Raw genomic sequence first — 7,037 nt, forward strand, 5'->3', positions numbered from 1 at the left:
TGTGAAGTCGGGTTCAAAAGATGGATTATCGGAAATTTGAGTTGGAGTTCTTGTTCGACTAGATGATGATTCTAAAGAAAAATCAACGGCGACAATATCGGCTAGATGTCTTGATCGAGTTACAGGTGGTGAACGTATGACAGGTGGTGAACGTTTTGCTCGGTGCATTCACAGAATATCCTATTAGTTATAAAAAAAATAAGAAAAACTTATATAAGTTGTCCAATTAATAGACTTTTCTGATTTTGCCCACGTTTCGAATAGTCAAAAGATGCAGCAGAGGGGCAGGATTCGTTTGGTCTCAATATAATTGAGGACTGTTTGGCTCCAATAACCCGGTCCACGTACAAATCCAACTATTACTACGAACCAGAAAAATGTCAACGTCTATTAACTTAACCACTTAGATAATTTTCCTTTTCGTTTAAGAAATATTAGATAAAAAAGTAGATAAAATTCTATGTCCTATAACTAGAATGACGAGAAATAAGGAAGAAATAGATTGCGCGTCGAAAAGTGTAGAAAAATAAAAGGTCGAAAAATAGGCGTCGAAAAATAAAAATAAGAAAGTAGCGCGAAAAACGGCGTCGCAAAATTCTAAAGCACCTAAATCTTAGTCTAAGGAATAAGCACTTAAGGAATTTTACGGCAAAGCCTAAAAATTCTAGAAATAAAAATAACTATGGCAAAACTAAACTTAATATTAAAAATTGTAACTATAGTCTAAAAATATAAAGGTAATAAAACTTAAAAAAAAAATTATAATTTATTATATTTTTAAAAAAAAAATTTTTTTTTTTTTTAAATTTTTTTTTTTTAAATTTTTTTTTTTTTTTTTAAAACGAATTTTTTTTTTTCTTAAAAAAAAACGTTTTTTTTTTACAATTTTTTTTTTTTTTTTAAAAATTTTTTTTTTTTTTTTAAACGAATTTTTTTTTCTTAAAAAAAACGTTTTTTTTACAATTTTTTTTTTTAAAAAAAAACGAATTTTTTTTTTACAAATTAATACTTTTTTTATAATTATTATTTTTTTTTCAAAACTTTTTTTTTTAATTCATTTACTATTCATGAATAGTAAATGAAAAGAAATTAATTAATTTACTATTCACATGAAAGCGACATGATAGAAATTATTAATTACAAGTTACATAATATACCCCTGAAGTATTTAATAAATACGACTTTTTAAAACTTTTACGATTCAAAATATATTCTAAAATATTATTATATTATTATATTCTATTTCAATATTATTATATTATTATATTCTATTTCAATATTATTATATTATTATATTTTATTTCAATATTATTATATTATTATATTTATTAAATTATTATTATAATTAAAAATATAGCGTTTTAGCGCTCCCCGGCAGCGGCGCCAAAAACTTGATGTTGTAGCGTGAGGGTACGAAATAGTATTATTTTTACTAGGAAATACTACAAAATATGACACAAGTTTTATTAATTTACGGATGGGATATACCTAAACCTTGCTACAACACTATAGGCAGTGTACCTAATCGTAGAGTAGTGTAGTTTTTAGTAAGTCCGGTTCGTTCCACAGGGAGCTAGTGATTACGTACTATATTTTTATAAAACTATATTTATATAAATATATATATATATAAGTAGTAATATTATTATAAAAGGGGGGTTTTTACCGTTTAATGACCGGTTTGTCGATTTTATATTTTTAAGCGTAAAGATAAATGACAATAATTAAAGTGCGTAAAATAAATAAATGACGATAAATAAAATAACAATAAATAAAATTGCGATAGAATATGAAATAAAAGGATTATGCTTATTTAAACTTCCGTAATCATGATGTTTGACGTTTTGATTTTAATTAATTGTTACTCGGGTTAATTGTCCTTTGTCATGGTTTATTTGATACATATCTGGTTTTTATCCATAATAGTCCATCGGTCATAAATATAAAGTGCGAGTGTCCTCGTCAAATTACCCTTATACCCGAAGTCAAATATTCCAACTAATTAAGGATTTAAACTGTGACGCAGTTATCACTTCTGTCAACAATTACACCAGTTATCACTGTATGTAATCTACCCCTGTTTTGATTAGATATGAATATTAATTTACCCACTTGATCAGTTTGAATAATCAATTACCCAACCCGAATAATTAATTAAATGATTATAATAGATTCCATATGAACGTCACTAAATAGGACAACCATAATCATTATTAATTATTAGGATAATTAATTTGAAGATAGGTTCGACAGACTCCAATGAGTTGTCACTCAATTAGACAATACCCCCCATCTATTAATAGTCAATAGTCCAATTTCCACAAGTGTCGGTCTTTTGCCCAAACCTTAATTATGGTACAAAGCCCAATTACCCAATTTTAGTAATTAGCCCAACATCATGATTACTTCGTTTTAAATAAGCATAATAATAACTTAGCTACGAGACATTAATATAAAAAGGTTGAACATAACTTACAATGATTAAAAATAGCGTAGCGTTACACGGACAGAATTTCGACTTACACACTCAAACGATCTCTATCATAAATCTTATTATTATCATAATTTAAAATTAAAATTAAGATTATTGTTATATCTTATTACATTAACATTATGATAGAGATTTTTAGATATTGATATTGATAATAGATTTTTAGGATAGAAAAAGGGATGCCTAAAATACATCGACAATCATCGCCTTTTATAGGCAAAATATGAAATTGAATTTTCATTTACGACCCCTGAACTATGCTCAATTAACAACTTTTTATTATTTAATATTATTCTTATTATGAATTATTTAAATATTATATTTTATTCTTGTGCATAGTTGACTCGTAATTTTTACACCGTTGCGTCGAGCGCTGAAAGTTGGTTCATGCCCCGGTTCCGGATTTTCGAACGTCCTTTCGTACAATTTTATATCGTGTACTTTGCGTTTTGTAACTTGTACTCTTGTCATTTTTAGACGTTCTTCATCAATAATTTGAACCTTTTTGATTGTATCTTGTACTTTTGAGCTTTTTGGACCTTTGCGTCTTCAAATCTTCATTTTCGCCTTTTGTCTTCGCACTTATTTAAAATAAACGAATATTACTCGAAAATGGAACAATTGCAACTAAAATCTTATCTTTCTTGGGGGATTTTGCTATGAAATATATGTTCCTTTTTAGCCTTATCAGTGCATCCTACACGATTTCCTGTACTGCTAGATCCAAGGTTATTGTTGGTATGTAGCGCAGCCTGTACTGCGGCTATGTTTGAAGCTAGAAAAGTACGGAATTCCTCTTCATTCATATTCACGGTGTGTCGAGTAGTCGGTGCCATTGCCTTCAAAATAGTCAAATGGAACAAGTTAATCATACAGAATATTAAGAGTAGTTAATAGTATTTCGTAGCATAATATGAACTCATTTATAAAAGCTTTTTCTTCATATTAGCGTTTTATAAGTTTAAATTCGGGTAGTACCTACCCGTTAAGTTCATAATTAGTAGCTAATATACAATTCAACTACTACAATTCTTTATGAAAAACTGATTATAATAATATTTCGCTTTCAAACTTTTATACAATATTTTACAAACTTACAATACCGCTTATTTTACATAAAGCATGAAATATAGCACACAATAACTTTGATACAAGATAGTTATGAAGATAATTCTAGCTAGTACACAAGTCGTTCAGCAAAGGCAATAAAGACACGTAATTCATACGTCCAGAAACAGTCATGCATTCTGGTTTTACTAGGACTACTTCCCATCCTTGGTCTTGTGGAACATAACTGTTATGGTCGTTGATAAGACAGCGTGTTGTAACGTCGTCAAAGGGACGAGGGTTACGTAATGTCCAACAGTCCCGTAACAATCTAAAAACCTCATTTCTTACCCCAATTACCGACTCCGTCACTTGTGGAAACGTTTTGTTTAATAGTTGTAGCCCGATGTTCTTGTTCTCACTTTGGTGAGAAGCGAACATTACTAATCCGTAAGCATAACATGCTTCTTTATGTTGCATGTTAGCCGCTTTTTCTAAATCACGAAGTCCAATATTCGGATATATTGAGTCAAAATAATTTCTTAACCCGTTGCGTAAAATAGCATTTGGGTTCCCCGCAATATATGCGTCAAAGTAAACACATCGTAACTTATGGGTTTCCCAATGTGATATCCCCCATCTTTCAAACGAAAGTCTCTTATAAACCAAGACATTCTTGGAACATTCTTCGAATGTCTTACAAACTGATCTCGCCTTAAATAGTTGTGCCGAGGAATTCTGACCGACTCTAGACAAGATTTCATCAATCATGTCTCCGGGTAGGTCTCTTAAAATATTGGGTTGTCTATCCATTTTGTGTTTTTAAACTGTAAAATAGACAAGAGTCAGATTCATAAAAAAAATACTTATTAATACAAGCAATTTTTACATATATCATAAAGCATAAGCACACTATATTACATATATTACACCACACGAATACAACTATCTTATTCCGACTCGCTCGTTTCTTCTTCTTCGGTTTTGGTTCGTTTTGCCAAGTTTCTAGGGATATATGATGTTCCCCTAATACGAGCCGTAATTTTCCACATTGGTTTAGAAACACCTGGTGGTTTAGAGGTTCCCGGGTCATTGTTACAACTTAAGGACTTCGGGGGTTGACGATACATATAAAGTTCATCGGGGTTGGAATTAGATTTCTCTATTTTTATGCCCTTTCCCTTATTATTTTCTTTTGCCTTTTTAAATTCAGTTGGGGTAATTTCTATAACATCATCAAAATTCTCGTCGGAATCCAATTCATCGGAGAATTGGTAATCCTCCCAATATTTTGCTTCCTTGGCGGAAACACCATTGACCATAATTAACCTTGGTCGGTTGGTTGAGGATTTTCTTTTACTTAACCGTTTTATTATTTCCCCCACCGGTTCTATTTCTTCATCCGGTTCCGATTCTTCTTCCGGTTCCGACTCTTCTTCCGGTTCCTCTTCGGGAACTTGTGAATCAGTCCACAAATCATTCCAATTTACATTTGACTCTTCATTATTATTAGGTGAGTCAATGGGACTTGTTCTAGAGGTAGACATCTATCACATAATATCAAACGCGTTAAGAGATTAATATATCACATAATATTCACATGTTAAAAATATATAGTTTCCAACAAAATTTGTTAAGCAATCATTTTTCAACTAAACACGGTCGAAGTCCAGACTCACTAATGCATCCTAACAAACTCGATAAGACACACTAATGCAAAATTCTGGTTCTCTAAGACCAACGCTCGGATACCAACTGAAATGTCCCGTTCTTATTGATTAAAAACGTTCCATATTAATTGATTTCGTTGCGAGGTTTTGACCTCTATATGAGACGTTTTTCAAAGACTGCATTCATTTTTAAAACAAACCATAACCTTTATTTCATAAATAAAGGTTTAAAAAGCTTTACGTAGATTATCAAATAATGATAATCTAAAATATCCTGTTTACACACGACCATTACATAATGGTTTACAATACAAATATGTTACATCGAAATCAGTTTCTTGAATGCAGTTTTTACACAATATCATACAAACATGGACTCCAAATCTTGTCCTTATTTTAGTATGCAACAGCGGAAGCTCTTAGTATTCACCTGAGAATAAACATGCTTTAAACGTCAACAAAAATGTTGGTGAGTTATAGGTTTAACCTATATATATCAAATTGTAACAATAGACCACAAGATTTCATATTTCAATACACATCCCATACATAGAGATAAAAATCATTCATATGGTGAACACCTGGTAACCGACAATAACAAGATGCATATATAAGAATATCCCCATCATTCCGGGACACCCTTCGGATATGATATAAATTTCGAAGTACTAAAGCATCCGGTACTTTGGATGGGGTTTGTTAGGCCCAATAGATCTATCTTTAGGATTCGCGTCAATTAGGGTGTCTGTTCCCTAATTCTTAGATTACCAGACTTAATAAAAAGGGGCATATTCGATTTCGATAATTCAACCATAGAATGTAGTTTCACGTACTTGTGTCTATTTTGTAAATCATTTATAAAACCTGCATGTATTCTCATCCCAAAAATATTAGATTTTAAAAGTGGGACTATAACTCACTTTCACAGATTTTTACTTCGTCGGGAAGTAAGACTTGGCCACTGGTTGATTCACGAACCTATAACAATATATACATATATATCAAAGTATGTTTAAAATATATTTACAACATTTTTAATATATTTTGATGTTTTAAGTTTATTAAGTCAGCTGTCCTCGTTAGTAACCTACAACTAGTTGTCCACAGTTAGATGTACAGAAATAAATTGATAAATATTATCTTGAATCAATCCACGACCCAGTGTATACGTATCTCAGTATTGATCACAACTCAAACTATATATATTTTGGAATCAACCTCAACCCTGTATAGCTAACTCCAACATTCACATATAGAGTGTCTATGGTTGTTCCGAAATATATATAGATGTGTCGACATGATAGGTCGAAACATTGTATACGTGTCTATGGTATCTCAAGATTACATAATATACAATACAAGTTGATTAAGTTATGGTTGGAATAGATTTGTTACCAATTTTCACGTAGCTAAAATGAGAAAAATTATCCAATCTTGTTTTACCCATAACTTCTTCATTTTAAATCCGTTTTGAGTGAATCAAATTGCTATGGTTTCATATTGAACTCTATTTTATGAATCTAAACAGAAAAAGTATAGGTTTATAGTCGGAAAAATAAGTTACAAGTCTTTTTTGTAAAGGTAGTCATTTCAGTCGAAAGAACGACGTCTAGATGACCATTTTAGAAAACATACTTCCACTTTGAGTTTAACCATAATTTTTGGATATAGTTTCATGTTCATAATAAAAATCATTTTCTCAGAATAACAACTTTTAAATCAAAGTTTATCATAGTTTTTAATTAACTAACCCAAAACAGCCCGCGGTGTTACTACGACGGCGTAAATCCGGTTTTACGGTGTTTTTCGTGTTTCTAGGTTTTAAATCA

The sequence above is a fragment of the Rutidosis leptorrhynchoides genome, chromosome 11 (genome assembly GCF_046630445.1).
Source record: "Rutidosis leptorrhynchoides isolate AG116_Rl617_1_P2 chromosome 11, CSIRO_AGI_Rlap_v1, whole genome shotgun sequence".
Classification (NCBI taxonomy): domain Eukaryota; kingdom Viridiplantae; phylum Streptophyta; class Magnoliopsida; order Asterales; family Asteraceae; genus Rutidosis; species Rutidosis leptorrhynchoides.